This window comes from Cydia amplana, chromosome 16, assembly GCF_948474715.1.
Source record: "Cydia amplana chromosome 16, ilCydAmpl1.1, whole genome shotgun sequence".
In the NCBI taxonomy this organism is placed as follows: domain Eukaryota; kingdom Metazoa; phylum Arthropoda; class Insecta; order Lepidoptera; family Tortricidae; genus Cydia; species Cydia amplana.
This window is the reverse complement of record NC_086084.1, coordinates 2,766,707-2,782,259: the sequence shown is the minus strand read 5'-3', so window position 1 is coordinate 2,782,259 and position 15,553 is coordinate 2,766,707. Positions and strand designations below refer to the sequence as shown.

The 15,553-nt window shown below is 37.4% G+C and overlaps 1 protein-coding gene and 1 long non-coding RNA gene across 2 annotated transcripts in view; one reads left to right on the top strand and one right to left on the bottom strand.

Moving 5' to 3' along the window:
* The window catches only part of LOC134655430 (oxysterol-binding protein-related protein 9), a 140,213-nt gene that overhangs the window by 45,557 nt on the left and 79,103 nt on the right, over positions 1 to 15,553 (top strand). The window lies entirely within an intron of this gene.
* Positions 11,293 to 11,539, bottom strand: LOC134655446 (uncharacterized). Its single transcript, XR_010097430.1, has 2 exons — positions 11,482 to 11,539; positions 11,293 to 11,447 (listed from the first exon to the last, which is right to left on the bottom strand). It is a non-coding gene; the product is annotated as an uncharacterized LOC134655446 (long non-coding RNA).

Sequence of the window (15,553 nt, the reverse complement as noted above, 5' to 3'; positions counted from 1 at the left end):
TTATTATCATTCTCAAATAAGATCACACTTTTTCATTGACATGTTTATTTACATACTGCCATGACAACGTCAAATTATTTGAACATAGGTAAAGAGTCTTGAAAAGGAGTCCGCAACATAAATGTCAAATAACATTGAGTTTTTCTTTATTGATTTAAATGCCATCTAAATTATGAGTGGCCTTACGGGGCTTACGGTCACGTGATCGCCTTACGCCCCTTACGGCCATGTGATCGCCTTACGCTGTCTCGAGTTTATCATTTTTTCCCCACCTCAAAAAGTGCCCAGCGCCGCTAAAGAAGTTTTCACTTCAAAAATTACCCACCTCTCAAAAATCCAATCAGTACCAATAAATGTCCCCGTGCACCCGTGCGATGAGTAAATGTAGATCTAAAATACACAAGTTATTTTATTTAATAAGTTGTTTTTATATTTAATAAGTTATCTGATTAGGTTTTTACAGCACATTTATAACTCCCGGAACTATGCCAACCTTACTCTGCGTGGTACAATTACTGTCGGTGGCGACACGAGCACGCTCGATCAAAAATTGCTGGCAGTTAAAAGGTTAAAGACATATACTTACTTATTAAAAATTAAATTTGTTTGAATTTGAACAACGATTTAATTTTATTTGAGCTCCCGATTAAATTAAATTTGTTTTATTTATTACTTCAATTGGTTTTTCTGTACAGTAATACCTAATAAAGTGTACCAAAGTGACTCTATTCGTTCATTATTCTCGTTTGACGTTGTTTGACGTAAATACGTTACGTTTAGTGCCATCGGACTAAATTTTTTATCAGTGTTGTTACCTCTTGTTTGCAAATTTGACACTTAATGCTTACGACATTAAGCTCTTTTATGTATGAAACATTTATCTTGACTCAAAATTTACGTAAGCGTTTTTATCATCAATGCAAATGGTGCGAAACGTCATTGGGATCCACATTTGTTGACGTTATTGTTCTGCTTTGTGTGTCTATTTCTTTTATATTAAGTCAGTGCATATACATTAATAACTTCAGTAAACAGCGATAAAAAATGAGAGAGAAGGTATAAAATATCTCATACCATTGACATATATCAGTAAAGCGGTGTCACGCACACGAATTCGAGCCAATCGTGCAGTCTAACGCCACAACGCGATTGGTTGATAAGTTCGCATCACGCGCGCGATTGGTCGCAACTAGTTGCATTAGACAGCACGATTGGCTCGAATTTGTGAGTAACACCGCTGAACTAGCACCATTCTTAGTGCACGTAAGGCCAGTCCTTGGATATTTGCCAATGTCTCATACGAACGTTACAGTGTATACTATAGTATACATATGTTTTTTTTCTAATGGTCGAAATGGTTTCTTGTCCCGAAAATAATTGTTTTACCCAAGTTCGTACCCGGCCCACGGCAGCGTGTCAAGCCAAGTTAAAATTATACTTTACGTCAAATGAGTGCCAGCCCTATATCCAGGTGAATAACCCCGCATTACACCGTTACACTGACGTTGACTTGCATGTTACGCTATGTATTAACTGTCTGAAACTTCACGCTATTCCAATTAGCTCGTTATTCGCATTCTGAAACTGCAGTTAACACAATGACCGAGAGCAGGTGGCAGCCCTATATTTAGGTCAACGACCTCCAGTTACGACAAATCGCCTTGCACTTCTGTGTATTGTTTATTCTTGAATGTTACCTACGATCGACTGCACGTAAACACAGTACGGTAAACGGCAAGGTGACAACCCTATTAACTTGAGATGAATGAACTCTATTGTAAAAAAAAAATAGGTGTAGGACTAATCCTACCGGCTCTAAAGCCGGCGTAGCTTTGACGTTCATAAGCGCCTACTTGGTAAATCCATACTAATATTATGAATGGGAAAGTGTGTCTGTCTGTCTGTCTGTTACCTCTTCACGCTTAAACCGCTGAACCGATTTAGTTGTAATTTGATATGGAGATAGTTTGAGTCCCGGGGAAGGACATAGGGTAATTTTTATCTCAGAAATCGGATATTTAGACAGGGAAGGGGGGGGGAGGCGGGATTTAGATAGTGAAGGGGGTGAGAAGGGGGGTGGAAATTTGCATGGGAAATCGATAAAAAGCAGATGGGGTAAAAATAAGCTGCCTAAATTACTAACTCCACGCAGACGAAGTCGCGGGCAAAAGCTATAGATAATATATTTTTCGTTCCAATTAAAACCAAAATATGAAGGCTTCAAATAAACACTCATGAATCATAAACATACATTATGAAGTACTTACATGTATGTATATCCATTTGTAACCATACAATAAGTAATTACACATTTTGGACTTTAAGACAAAGTTAGAAGATTCAAATCACAAAGTCGTTTTTCGGCTTGACCGAATTCATACAAAAGTAGGTCTTTAGGTTATGGCGTAGGTTTTATAGCACGCTTATCTCTACCAAATTCTAGGGGACCTACATTTACGGTAGGAAACGGGCAGATTGGGTATATGTATACCTGTATGTACATGCCAATGTATCAGCTTAGCATCTTTGTATAGGTATGTAATTAATTAATAACACAGGTCGTTCGCTGAAGGAAAGTTGCAATATGTACCTCATATAGGTACTTATAATCAAATATAGGTATTCAATTATTCATACTAATTACATATACCAAAACAGTGCCAATTTAACTAACTTTTATTTTACAAAAAAATGAACTTTGGTCTTAAATTATGGTGCAAAATCACGCACCGTCATTTGTCAACTCGAAACATTGTCCGAAAGTTGCGTGTTTGTCACAATTATCCTGAAGGCTGAAGGTCGGACGACGAATATACGCAAACGTCAACTTATTTATAATGCTGGAACATTTGTAGGTAGGTACATAAGTAGTCGTACCATTTGTTCTCTATATTTCAACAGCAATACCATTATACCACGGTCGCTTTTGAAAAGCCCCACTTAAATATTTATTTTATTTTGTTTTTAATATTTGTTGTTATAGCGGCAACAAAAGTACATAATCTGTGAAAATGTTCAGTGAGTTACAGCCTGGTGACAGACAGACGGACAGCGGAGTCTTAGTAATAGGGTCCCGTTTTTACCCTTTGGGTACGGTACCCTAAAAACGCAGCCGCCGAATCACAGAATAAGGCCAGGCAAACAGGCGGCCTAGCCAAGGTGACAAGCGCTATCGCTTCGTCATCGAATCGCTTTGTGTCTCTCTATCACTCTTTCATATTAGTCAATTAATGTGACAGTGACAGTTGTAGTCCTTTCGCTACGGAACGTTAGCGATTGGCTTGTTGTCTACGGGGCCAGGAATCGACGCAATAGCTATAATAGTACCATTCGATAAGGGAATCTTAGGTCTGGCTCATCCTACATATATATTGCACATTGTGTATTTTCGTGATAAATATCATGTACGCAGTACGCAGCAAAGAACACCGCACTGTCAGCTTGCCAACTTATATGGACATCATCGCGTCTTGCCAAACTCCACATTTGTTACGGTTTCTTACTGTGGAATATGATTATATGTTAAAGTAACGACTCAACTAGGGACTATAAGTCCAAGTTTAATCTAAATATAGAGCAATCGTCATGATTGATTCAATCAATTAGTCCTAAAACATTTTTCGCGCACACACATACACACTCATATGGACTTGCAAGTCCATTTTCTCATTAGGTTAAATTAAACTTATATAAGTAATTACTTTTGTTATTTACTGGTGTGTTAATCTTATTTCTTTCCATTTCTATATTAATTTAAAATATATATATATATATATATTGTTGTTCAATTACCATCTAAGGAAGAGCGGTGCCTCTTAACACAAGTATTTGTTACCTACTTAAAAAGAGGCGCCTAAACTTACAACTGCAAAAGTATGTAATTCTTAAACCGAATAAACATTTTTTCATTTTCATCATTAAAAAATTAGCTAACTCGAAATAAGACAACCTTGTCACAGTGACAATAGTATGAAGTCTCTAGCGACATTCATATTGATTGATTGTCACTGTGACAAGGTACGAAATGGGTCATAAATTAATACTTTCGACCGTTCCTAAGCGTTTACTTAAATAAAAAAAGCCTGAAAAGTCACAGTGAATACTACAAAATTAAACTTAGATAAAGCAACACGAAAAAAGTACCTCCTCCTCTATTAAAGACATCTAAAAATGGATAAAATCGGGAGTCGTGGACTTGAAGGGACTGCTGGGTAAAGGCAGAGGCCTTTGCCCAGCAGTGGGACACTCAATAACGCTAAAAATCAATGGATATTCATTTTAATTGTTACCGTGTTTGCGTGAGTCATTACGTCACATAACCGGTGCCGTGCCGTAAGAGCGGGCATTATACTCTCGGGAAGGAAATGAAATGAGTCACAGAGACATGTGCTCACCGACATACTGACTTCGAAATTTGAAACGACAGGAGAACCCCAAAATGGCGCACACTATGTTTTCTAACTATAGTAATCGAATTTAAACTAGTAAACGGATATAAAATATACTCGTAATTATATACGTGCTATAATCCGTTGACATATTTAATTCTCGACTCCCGTTGACCACGAAGGATGTGTTTTTAATTAATTATAGGTAAGATAACCCTAACCCGTTTCATGAGTAGGTAACTATCGCGGTAACAAAAGACTAGTTAACTAGAGGAGATCCCTTAAAGGGATAAGTTCGCCTTTGTACTATTGACGTATGTTATTTTTCCTGTTTTGTTTTGATTTTAGTACAATAAAGTCTTTTACTACTACTACTGCTGCAAGTTACCGTAAAGCGCGAGTAGGGTCCAACCTGAAATAAGCGGCAGATTCCTGCAGCCGACCTGCCTCCACACGTATTGGCTCGCCTTTCCTGTGGTTTAAGACAGTAAAGCCGAGAGAGTAATGCAGGTGCTGGGCATCCCTGCGTTTCCTTAATTCCGTCCCAAGTGGTGTAATGTCCGTGGAGAGGTCATTGTCTCTCCGGTGTTACACCATAAATCGTCTGCAATAGACGCAAAGGCCAGGGGTATAGAGGAACCAAAGACAATATGCTTTAATTTAACTTGTTTGCAATCAAATACGTGTGAAATCGTAACCGTAGGTATTACGATTTTCGTACAAACATGCCCCTTGACCTGGTTCTGAAGGTATTGTTCCACATTCAGTTACGTTACGTCAGCGAGGAAACTTCCAAGTAAAGTAACGATGCAGGAAATAAGTTGTACGGGGAAATGTCGAACCTGAATTATTGTTTCTTTACTGTCGCCATCAGGGATACAAGTAACCGCGAAAATCGAAGTTCGCAAATTGCATTTATAATATTAGTAAGGATTTTCTAAATAGGTCCTGTTGTGAAATCGGAGACTAGCCGTTAAAATAACCTGCTTTTTACAGTCGGTTAAAAAATAAATCTGCGGCATAATTCATTCTGTTTTTAAATAAACCACGATACGGTTGAACAAAGCAATCTCACAATAAAACGATTCGATACAATTCGCATGACCTGAAAACGCGTATTCTGTACCCCGACAACTTTCACTCCATTATCTATTGTCCATCTCGAGTTTACTCGTATTTTATTTTACGATTCGTTACGAATAGTCTCGTACTAAACTGGAACCAACATTACACGCTTTTAGGGGTTGAATTCGGTGCCAACTTTCATCGTAGGTACTCTTTTTACGTGAAGTATCAACCATCCAAACTAAACTTACAAACATTTATGTAAAGTGTCATTCTATGGAACTTGCTAACAATGTAAACAAACCGCCATATTAAAATTGTCTCTGAATGGCAATTTCTAGTGACTTGTTTACATAGTTAGCAAGTTCTATAGAATGACATTTTATAATCCATATTAGTAGGATAATGCTTATCATTAACTGTTATAAGGTAAGGTGGGGTAAGACGAACATAATATATTATGCTCGGGACAAGACTAACTGTATGAGGATTCCATACAAGTGTTTCTCTTGCCCCGGTGATAGTCTTACCCCACCTTACCTTAGGATAACCGATGTAAATAGTGCGTAATCCAATGTCAATCAACTTCACCCTTCACCTGCACTCTGTGATCCTTCGCCTTGCCGACCGGTGATACATGGTGTTTATAAATAAACAATTGACGCTCGCCGCGGCTCGGCGCAGTCGCAGCGGGCGCCGCGGTGCGTTTGATCATAGACTGAACGTTTACAGACTTGCCATACCCAGTAACTAATACCCAATAATACTTAGCCTGCCTCGCACAGCTAAACTATGGAATAAACTGTCGCCTGCGCTATTTCCGGACCGATACGACCTTCAAACCTTCAAGAAAAGAGCGTACTCCCATCTTAAACGCCGGCAACGCACTTCTGTTGTTGCGGGTGTCCATGAGCGGCGGTATCGCTTATCATCAGGTGATCCGTCTGCTCGTTTGCCTCCTATATCATAGAATTAAAAAAGTAAGGCCTAGTTTCCTCTTTAGGTAAAATTAGTTCCTAGAATTCTTGGCAAGAAGTTGCGGAGAACCGTGAGGCTCTCTTCGTAAGTCGCGGTAAAAAGTGGACACGGCTAACAAGATGGAGCTAAAGTGGTAAAGCGTTTCTTCTTCTTTGTCGTTTTTGTGCATTTATGCTCTAGGAATACTGGTTGTGGTCATCATTTATGGGTGTATTCGTACTAATTCAAACTTTGTCCTGATCCATCCGTCTCATAGGCCTTTAAAAATGGATTACCCTTAGCTTAGGGTACCCAATAGATCAATAAAACGAAGTCATGTCACTCCTATTTCCGTACAGCAAAATTTGAAACAATTAACAAGTTACACCGCAAAAACAAATGCCCCGTCTGTACATAACGATTCTTTGTCCATCTCTCCCGTTCAGCGCTAGTGCACGACCGACCGTGCCGCACGGCGCACCTTCGCTGCGCGCCCTCCCCGGACCGATCGATACCACGCGCCTACCGCACCAACCGTACCGAACCCACCCCCGTACAACCCGGCAAAATTACGTACGTCCTGTACTTTCCGTGTTATATACTAACCGTCATCAAATATAGTACTTTCCGTGTTCTGTACTAATCGTTCGAAATTTGGATTTGGAATGCATGTTTTTTGTTTGTGTGCACAACGTCCGTATTTGTTGTCTGTAATCTGTAAGTCGATTCGTTAAGAGCTATAATCGAGCGGCTAAGCTAGTGTCAACTGTTTTTGTAGAGAGCCGGTGGGAGTGCATTTTTTTCTGATTGCAACTTTATGAGTATTGTGTTAACGTTGTTTTTTGAATCATGTTAGTGTTTGGTCTTGTTAGTGAAAAATGGATCTATTTTGACACCTTAGTCGGGTTTTTCAGTCGGTTGTTTTTTATTTTGTGAAGGAATATACTGCAGTGGAAGGAAATGCGCTTTTGACGACTATTGATGTAGGTGGTCTATTGTTTACCATAGAAAAACAAGAACAACAGTTATTCATAATTAGCTCACTAACTATTCCTATTATTTTTTGGGGAAGGGGACAATATTTCTGTAGCTCGCATATTCTTTTACGAACTTTCTAGCATTTAACGTCGATGAAACTAACGCTTACAGTAAATAGGTAACTTCTGCATTTTTACAAAAACTGCATGCCTTTTTGTAGATTTGTACAATAAAGTTTAAATAAATAAATACAATTTGGTTGGTTTGAAGAGCAGTTTATTCTGGGCGGAATTAATATGTAATCCCAAAATGGGATTGATTTACGAAAATGTCATACGTTTCCGTAACTTACAGGAAAATTTTTAGGACATACCTACGGTGACATAACTCTATCTACTTATCCACCGAATTTTGTCGTAATGTGAAAAAAAAAATCGACAACAATATAAATAATTGGCTCCTTACATGAATACATTTTTAATTTTTAAATAAAATGTAAGCATCAATACCAATAACAATGGAAGATATAATGATAATAGTGATAAACACCGGAGTGGGAAATCAAAATGAAAAGAACGTCCCCACACGCCAAGTTACATTACAAGCAACTCATTTGGTTGCTCATGGTCCCAAAAGACGGCATTTTATTGGAAATTATCTGCAGCTTTTTCGTAGCAATGTTTCTCTTCATCATATAACAAGGCGTTTTTGTGTTTCTAATTTTCGGGAATCGGTGGAAATCGGGAATTAAAGTAGGCCAGTGTACACTTTTTACTGGTTCTTTGATGGCTTCATAGATTCTGTATTTTCTATGTTTTTGTCGACTGAACGATACAAAATTGGTCTAAATAGTGTCTGGTCTAAGTAATAGTACGTAGTTTAGTTAGTCACCACCGTCCGGTAGTGTATATTAAACCACCCTTTTGTTTTTTAAGATAGTGTCACTTTAGTTAGGTGTGCATGTACACACCTGTAATAATAATGTTATTCTTCGAAGGCAGCAAAAATATTTGACACGCTCTTATGACTCTAAAAATAAGATCATGTCAGATATTTTTGCGGCCTTCGTTGTGTAACATACCTACTATTGCAGGTGACTGTACCAGAATACAACATTAAATCTACCTCGTATCGTACTCTATACTACTAATATACCGCGATAGACAACAATTTTCTTCAAAAACTTCGACAGAGATTAGGAACAACTCACGTCTCTCTTAACATTATAATATACATACCTATAAGCATCTATCTAATAGAAGTATGATATTACTATGCGAGTCACACAAGATAGTTTCTTATAAAAGTTCTGGCGACGTTCGACCCAGAGAACAGCCGATGCCATTTTCTCACTGCAATCGATTGTGTACTCATATCGCTTCTACACAGCTACTATACGACATATATGCTGTATAAACTGCTGTGCACTTACGACGTCTTAAGATTAAGCGGAAAAGGCCGTTATAGAGCTATTAAACGTTATAAAACTAGCGGTGTGAGGTGTAGCGGAAAATGCATCGTCTAGCTTTTTATGAAGATATAGTAACAATCTGTTGAAGTATACCTAGGCTGTATAGGTACAGTCGCCATCAGATATTTCAGAGCGTCCAAGATGTCAAGGAGTTAGAGTGCGTGTTCAGAGTTTGTGAACACCTTGGCCGCTCCAATATCATGGCGACTGTACAAGATTAAACTTATATTATCTCGTTGCAATGTGGTTTACAAATAGTAATAACTTAATAGCACTTAATGGTATTACTTATCATTAGTATCATTACGCATTGTGCAAACAGCAACACCCTTAACTGTCCATCGTTGGACCTTATTACATAAAGGGCATAAGAATAGCCTTTTCGTCACAGAACGTAGGGTGTTAAGGAAGATTCTGGGACCCGTCATAAGAGACGATGGCAGTTGGAAGATCCGAAAGAATGCCGAAATAGAACAGTTAATAGCCGAACATAATAGGTGAAACCAAAGCGCATCGTCTCCGGTGGCTTGGCCACCTCGAAAGTATGGGTGAAGATCGGACAGCCAAAAGGGCCTTCTTGGGTCGACCAACGGGACGCCGTCCTGTTGGTCATCCTAAATATCGTTGCGCGGACAGAGTGGAGGCAGATCTCGGTGAGCTCGGCGTCAGCGAAAGCTGACGTGATACCGTTCTGGACCGAGCAAAGTGGCGTGTTCTTGTGTTGGAGGCCAAGACTCATTTTGGGTCATCGCGCCAGCCAAGTAAGTAAGTAAGGTCCACCAATGGTCAGTTAAGAATGTTGGCGATGGTATATATCAGACGCAAAGAGCGCCTGGCGTCCGTTTAGGTCGTTGGGTGGACGACATTCGGAAGATTTCGCGTCACTTCTGGATGAGATTAGCTCAGGACCGGGATATGTGGCGTACCTACTCGAAGTGAAGCCTATGATACTCAGTGGGCTATAAGGGGCTGATATGATGTACGTACCTAGACGATGATAATCGTATTACGTATTATCAAAGAGAATAGATAGTATGGAGGGGTCCTGTCATAGTACATTTTGTAGTCACATTGAGGTGTATAATTAGTTAAGGTTTTATTTAACCCGTGCGAACCGGGGCGGGTCGCTAGGAAATAATAAAGTATGTTAGCGGTAGCAATTATTTCTGTAATCCGTGAGTGACGTCACAAGTTTTCTTATTAGGCCGAACAACACAAAGAGAGCTAAGAGGCTCTCGTGGGCTCTTGACTTTCGGATACTTGAACCGATTTGACTTTCTAATTAGGTAGTGATTGGACATGGATCGCACGGGTGGACCAATTATTCTGTTTCGATGTAGGTACTTAAAGCTATGCTTATTCGTTATTAAAATAATAGAATCTAGCTGACCGCGACTTTGTGTAAGTAGAATTATAATCCCTCCCCGGAATTGTCTCCATAGGTACCCAATTTCATCTTAATCGGTTCAGCGGTATTTTATTTATTTATTAGTTAACTGAATCGATATATAACTTTATATTATTTCGTAGCGGGCTAATTTTTAAAGTGTGATTGCCTATCGACGTTTTTTTACATAGGTAATTCTATAGATATATGTTGGATTGTATTAGGTACACGCATATTATTACGTCAGAAAATTGTTCCTTTACGTTCGCTCACTGTAAAAACAATCTCTTTGAACTTCGCTACTAAGGCATTATGTTTAATAAAACAAACCTTTTCTGAACTATGAGACAGAGGAATTTTAATAAAGATAATACAGCCCGGCAGGGTTTTTACACGCTCAATGTAATTTTTCTCCAATATGCTCGGAAATGTTCACCTTATTGTAGCAAAAATAGTACAGGAAGTTCTACGTTATTGTCAAACTCTAATTTAAAAAAATCAAACTATCGCTGTCCTGTTCTAGCGGACGGGAATGAAAAAAACACTACAGTAATAACTTATTACTGTAGTGTTTTTTACTTTTTAAAAATAAAAAACGCAAACAGCCAATTATTAAAGCCGCGAGCCGCGTCTACACGACCCGATCAGCTATCATTTCAAGCTATAGGATAGAGTGAGATAGTAAGATAAACAACCTTACTTGTCTCGTTCTTACAAGACCGTTGTGCTCGTGTATGATCGTGCGAATACTGCTTAATAAAATCAAAGATTATTTTTATATTTTTTTAAGGATCTCATCCGTGTACATAAAGTTTATATAGTTTGTCAAAGAACTTTCTCATTTCAAACATAGACAGAGAGAATCATACTATCTTTGTCTTACACTAGTAGGTACTAGTACCCAAAAGAAAAGGATGGGTATAGTTTTCCTGGTTCTTACTGACTGACAAATTGGTTTGACCAACTATATTGCACAATTATATTGAATGGTACTGAATGGCAGAATAACTTTGTGCCCTTAACTTTAAAAAATTAATTTTAGAGAAAATTGTAATGGAAATTGTTTTTGACATTTTTGATGTGAAGGTTCGATTTGAGTCATGCTTGATGCTTAAATAATTATTATTTTACCTTATTTCCTCGCATGTTTGGAGAAAAGCACTATATATGCCTCGGCAGGAATAGCAATTCGTGGATTCGTCTTCTTTGTCGGACTCCGCTTCGCGTCGTCCGACAAAATCGAAACTCATCCACGAATTGCCCTTTCCCGGCCTCTGCAATAATGTACTATTAAAGGCGGTCTTCACACGAGTGCGAGCGGAACACTATACTTACCTGCATAATAGTCTCGCTCACACACCAAAGCAGCGTGATAGCCGCGAAAGAGTATCTTTCTTGATCTGTCGTCTCTGGTCATGGAATTTGTTTCTGTGCAGTGGCCACTGTGACTAGTGAGTCACAGTGGCAATCCATATGACAGCCGTTAGGGTTTTCATATTGTAATGGTTATTGTGACAAGATATGAAGTGTCATACCAAAATCCTTGACTATGCAATCAAACACTGAAAAAATAGTTTCGTTGATTTTACGAAATTTTTACGAAATTTATGGGTTGAATTGGGACCTATGCACAAATATTGTTGAATTTACCAAACATACTTTGGTTGACTTTTTACAAAACTACTTTAGTAAATTGAATTTACAAAACTACTTTATTAAATCGAATTTACAAAACTACTTTAGTAAAGAACTTTTTACAAAACTAGTTTAGTAATTTAGTACGTTTGACAATATATATTTAGTAAATTTTACGGATTTTGTATTGTACTTTTAACAAAATTGATTTCGTAATTCTGCAAAAGTTTTTGTACGCTTCACTAAATTACTGTCGTAGCGTGTACGAATTTACTTTCGTAATAATTAATACATTTCTTTAATATGTATGACGTACATAACTTTGATAGATACCACTAAACGTCTTGCGTGGAATCAATTAATTTGCTTTCGTAATTATTACTAATTTCTTGTGTACGTATGACCACTAAACTTTGATAGATATCACTAAACTTCTTGCGTGGAATCAATTAATTTGCTTTCGTAATTATTACTAATTTCTGTAGTACGTATGACCACTAAACTTTGATAGATATCACTAAACTTCTTTAGTGGAATTAAGTAATACACTTATGTAATAGTTACTAAATTTCTTTATTATTTATGGCGTACTGAACGTTCGTAGATATCACTAAACTTCTTTAGTGGATTCAAGTAATATACTTTTGTAATAATTACTAAGTTTCTTTATTATGTATGGCGTACTGAACTTTCGTAGATATCACTAAACTTCTTTAATGGAATCAAGTAATATGCTTTTGTAATAATTACTAAGTTTCTTTCGTATATATGACTCACTGAAGTTTCGTAGATATCATAAAACTTCTTTAGTGGAATCAAGTAATATACTTTTGTAATAATTACTAAGTTTCTTTCGTATATATGACTCACTGAAGTTTCGTAGATATCACTAAATTAAGGAATGTATAGTTTACGAAACTTACTTAGCTTAATTCTACTAAACAACTCTAGTAAAATATACTACCCAACTTTGTATATTTTACCTGGTCTATGAGTCAATTCTACTAAAGCGCTTTCGTATAGTTTACTGCAACTGATTTTGTACGATTTACTAAACTAACTTTGTGATTTTTACTACTTTACTTAGGTGCAATTTACAAAATATCTGTAATAAATTCTACTAAACGGCTTTTGTGGATTTTAATAGTTTACTTGCGTACAAATTACGAAACATGATTTAGTTACATCAACTACTATATTTCGTATATTATGCCAATATTAATTTAGTAAGAAATACTAAATTATATTAGTATACTATACAAATTAAAATGCATTACAGATCCAATAACCGTCCCATTACATGACTCCATGCCATAATATATAAATTATAATATATAGTGGTTTTATGGCATGGGGTCAAGTAATGGGACGGTTATTGGATCTGTAATGCATTTTGATTTGTATAATAATTTAGTATTTCTTACTAAATTAATATTGGCATAAAATAATTAAGATCACAATCGTTTTACAACCAATAATTATGAAGCAATTGCATAAATAGAAACAAAACTTATCATTAAAATTTAAACCTAAAATGGTATCAAAGCGAATAAAAAAGCTACGTAATCCAGTTCACCACAATGTACAATATACCAAAAAAATAACAAAAGCCACTTAGTTAGATTTATAATAGTATACAGAGTAAATTGGCACACAATAACATTATATGTATAACTAGAATCTATGTATCTAGGTCCTAGATGTATAGCAAAGTTATTTAATTTGTAACTCGTGTAACTGTGCATAACTTGGCTTTGAAACAATCGTGTAACCTTAAAATAGGCATCATTCGGCCTTCGGCTCGTTTCATAAAATTATGCACAGTTGCATATACACAACGACATATGACAAGGTCTATCACATCTGAAATAACAGGGTGAAGGAGAAAATAAACAACAAAATATTGGGGAATTAAAAAAATATTTATTTTATTCTCATGGCATTACAAAAATTTGGGTTATACGCATAGTCATGATAATAATAATTTGGCTTCAATTATTAATCTATTCTAATTAAGACGAAACACTACATGCAAACATAACGTATTCGAGACGTTGAAATCGGAAACAAAAATATATACTTCAAAAATATGTATAATGTACATAACATAACACTCAAGAACAAAGAATTGGGCTATTCATTACAATAATGGGTTTGTATACAGGGAGACTACAGCGCGTGAGCCTAGTACCTACTGGTACTAGCCCCGTATGCTCGACTGAACCAGGTTACCCATACAAGCGTAGTTTGGTTCTCATTTGAAAACGGCAACTTTGTTAACACAATGGGATCTGCTACATCTAGGTCGTAAATTAGCTTCTGTTGCTTGAAATTTATGCTCGTTCTATTTTTTCTCTGTTATAATTTCTAGCTAGAAGTATATTCCGACCTAGACCGTTTAAAAAGAGAACCAAACTATGTTTGTATGGGGAACCGGGTTCAGTTGAGCCCATTGCATTTAACGGGGGCCTAACCCACAAGGCATCTCTTTGGTACGTATTCTTTGCGTCTATTATGAAAGACGAGTATACAGGGTGGATTTAAAATTACTGTCTTGGGTGAGACTTGAACTCACGGCCTCTGGATCGATACCCCAGCGCTCTGCCATCTGAGCCACCAAGACCTCATCCATAGCCAGCAAATCTTTCCACCATATTACGGGTCAAGGCGACCCTAGCGACATCTACCTTAAGAGTGTTACACTTCTTAAACGGCTACCTGAGTTCCAAGTTAAATTGGAAATTCACCAGTTACGACGTGCTACCCATACTAATTTTCATTTTTAACAAACAGAAACGTAACTTGGAACTCCGGTAGCCGTTTAACGCCCACTTGCACTATTCCACTAACCCGGGGTTAATCGGTTAAACTGTTAACCCACTGTCAAATTGCACTGGTAACCATAGTAACTCCAGATTTAACCGGTTAACCCCGGGTTAGTGAATGGTGCAAGTAGCCCTAAGACACTTCTTAGGGCTACTTGCACCATTCAGTGTTACACTTAACACTCTTAAGGTAGATGTCGCTATGGTCCCCTTGACCCGTAATATGGTGGAAAGATTTGCTGGCTATGGATGAGGTCTTGGTGGCTCAGATAGCAGAGCGCTGGAGTATCGATCCAGAGGCCATGAGTTCAAGTCTCACCCTAGACAGTAATTTTTCCACTTATCAAAAAAAAAGTTTGTCTAAAATTACCCTTTTATTTATTAAGATTGATCTATGTATTGTAGGTACCTATTTGAATTTTCTTTTTTATAATGCAGGGTCCTTTTTTTAAATTTAATTTTACTTGATTTTACTTAGTTTGAGATCATGTACAAATTCTGGATTAAACTTGTCATGCTTAACCCATTCATGGCCACGAACCGCCGAGCGTACACAATACGCCAGGCCACCATACAAATCGTTTTTAGCTAAAACGCATGACTCAGCTTATGGGTCTCGAGCCTGGCGCGAACGGTAAATAAATCGCCGCTCATGAAGCCGGCCAGTTGGACAGCATTATGCAACATTTTTACTAACCACCGATTTTCTGTGCCTATCAAAAAAGAAACTAATTATTGCAGTTTGTAGGAGTGAATATTTTTACTTTCTACAAGCATTTAATGTCTGACCAAGCTAAGTTGGTAGCAAATTTTATAGCCCAGCCTATGCAAGTGTTAATTTAAACGT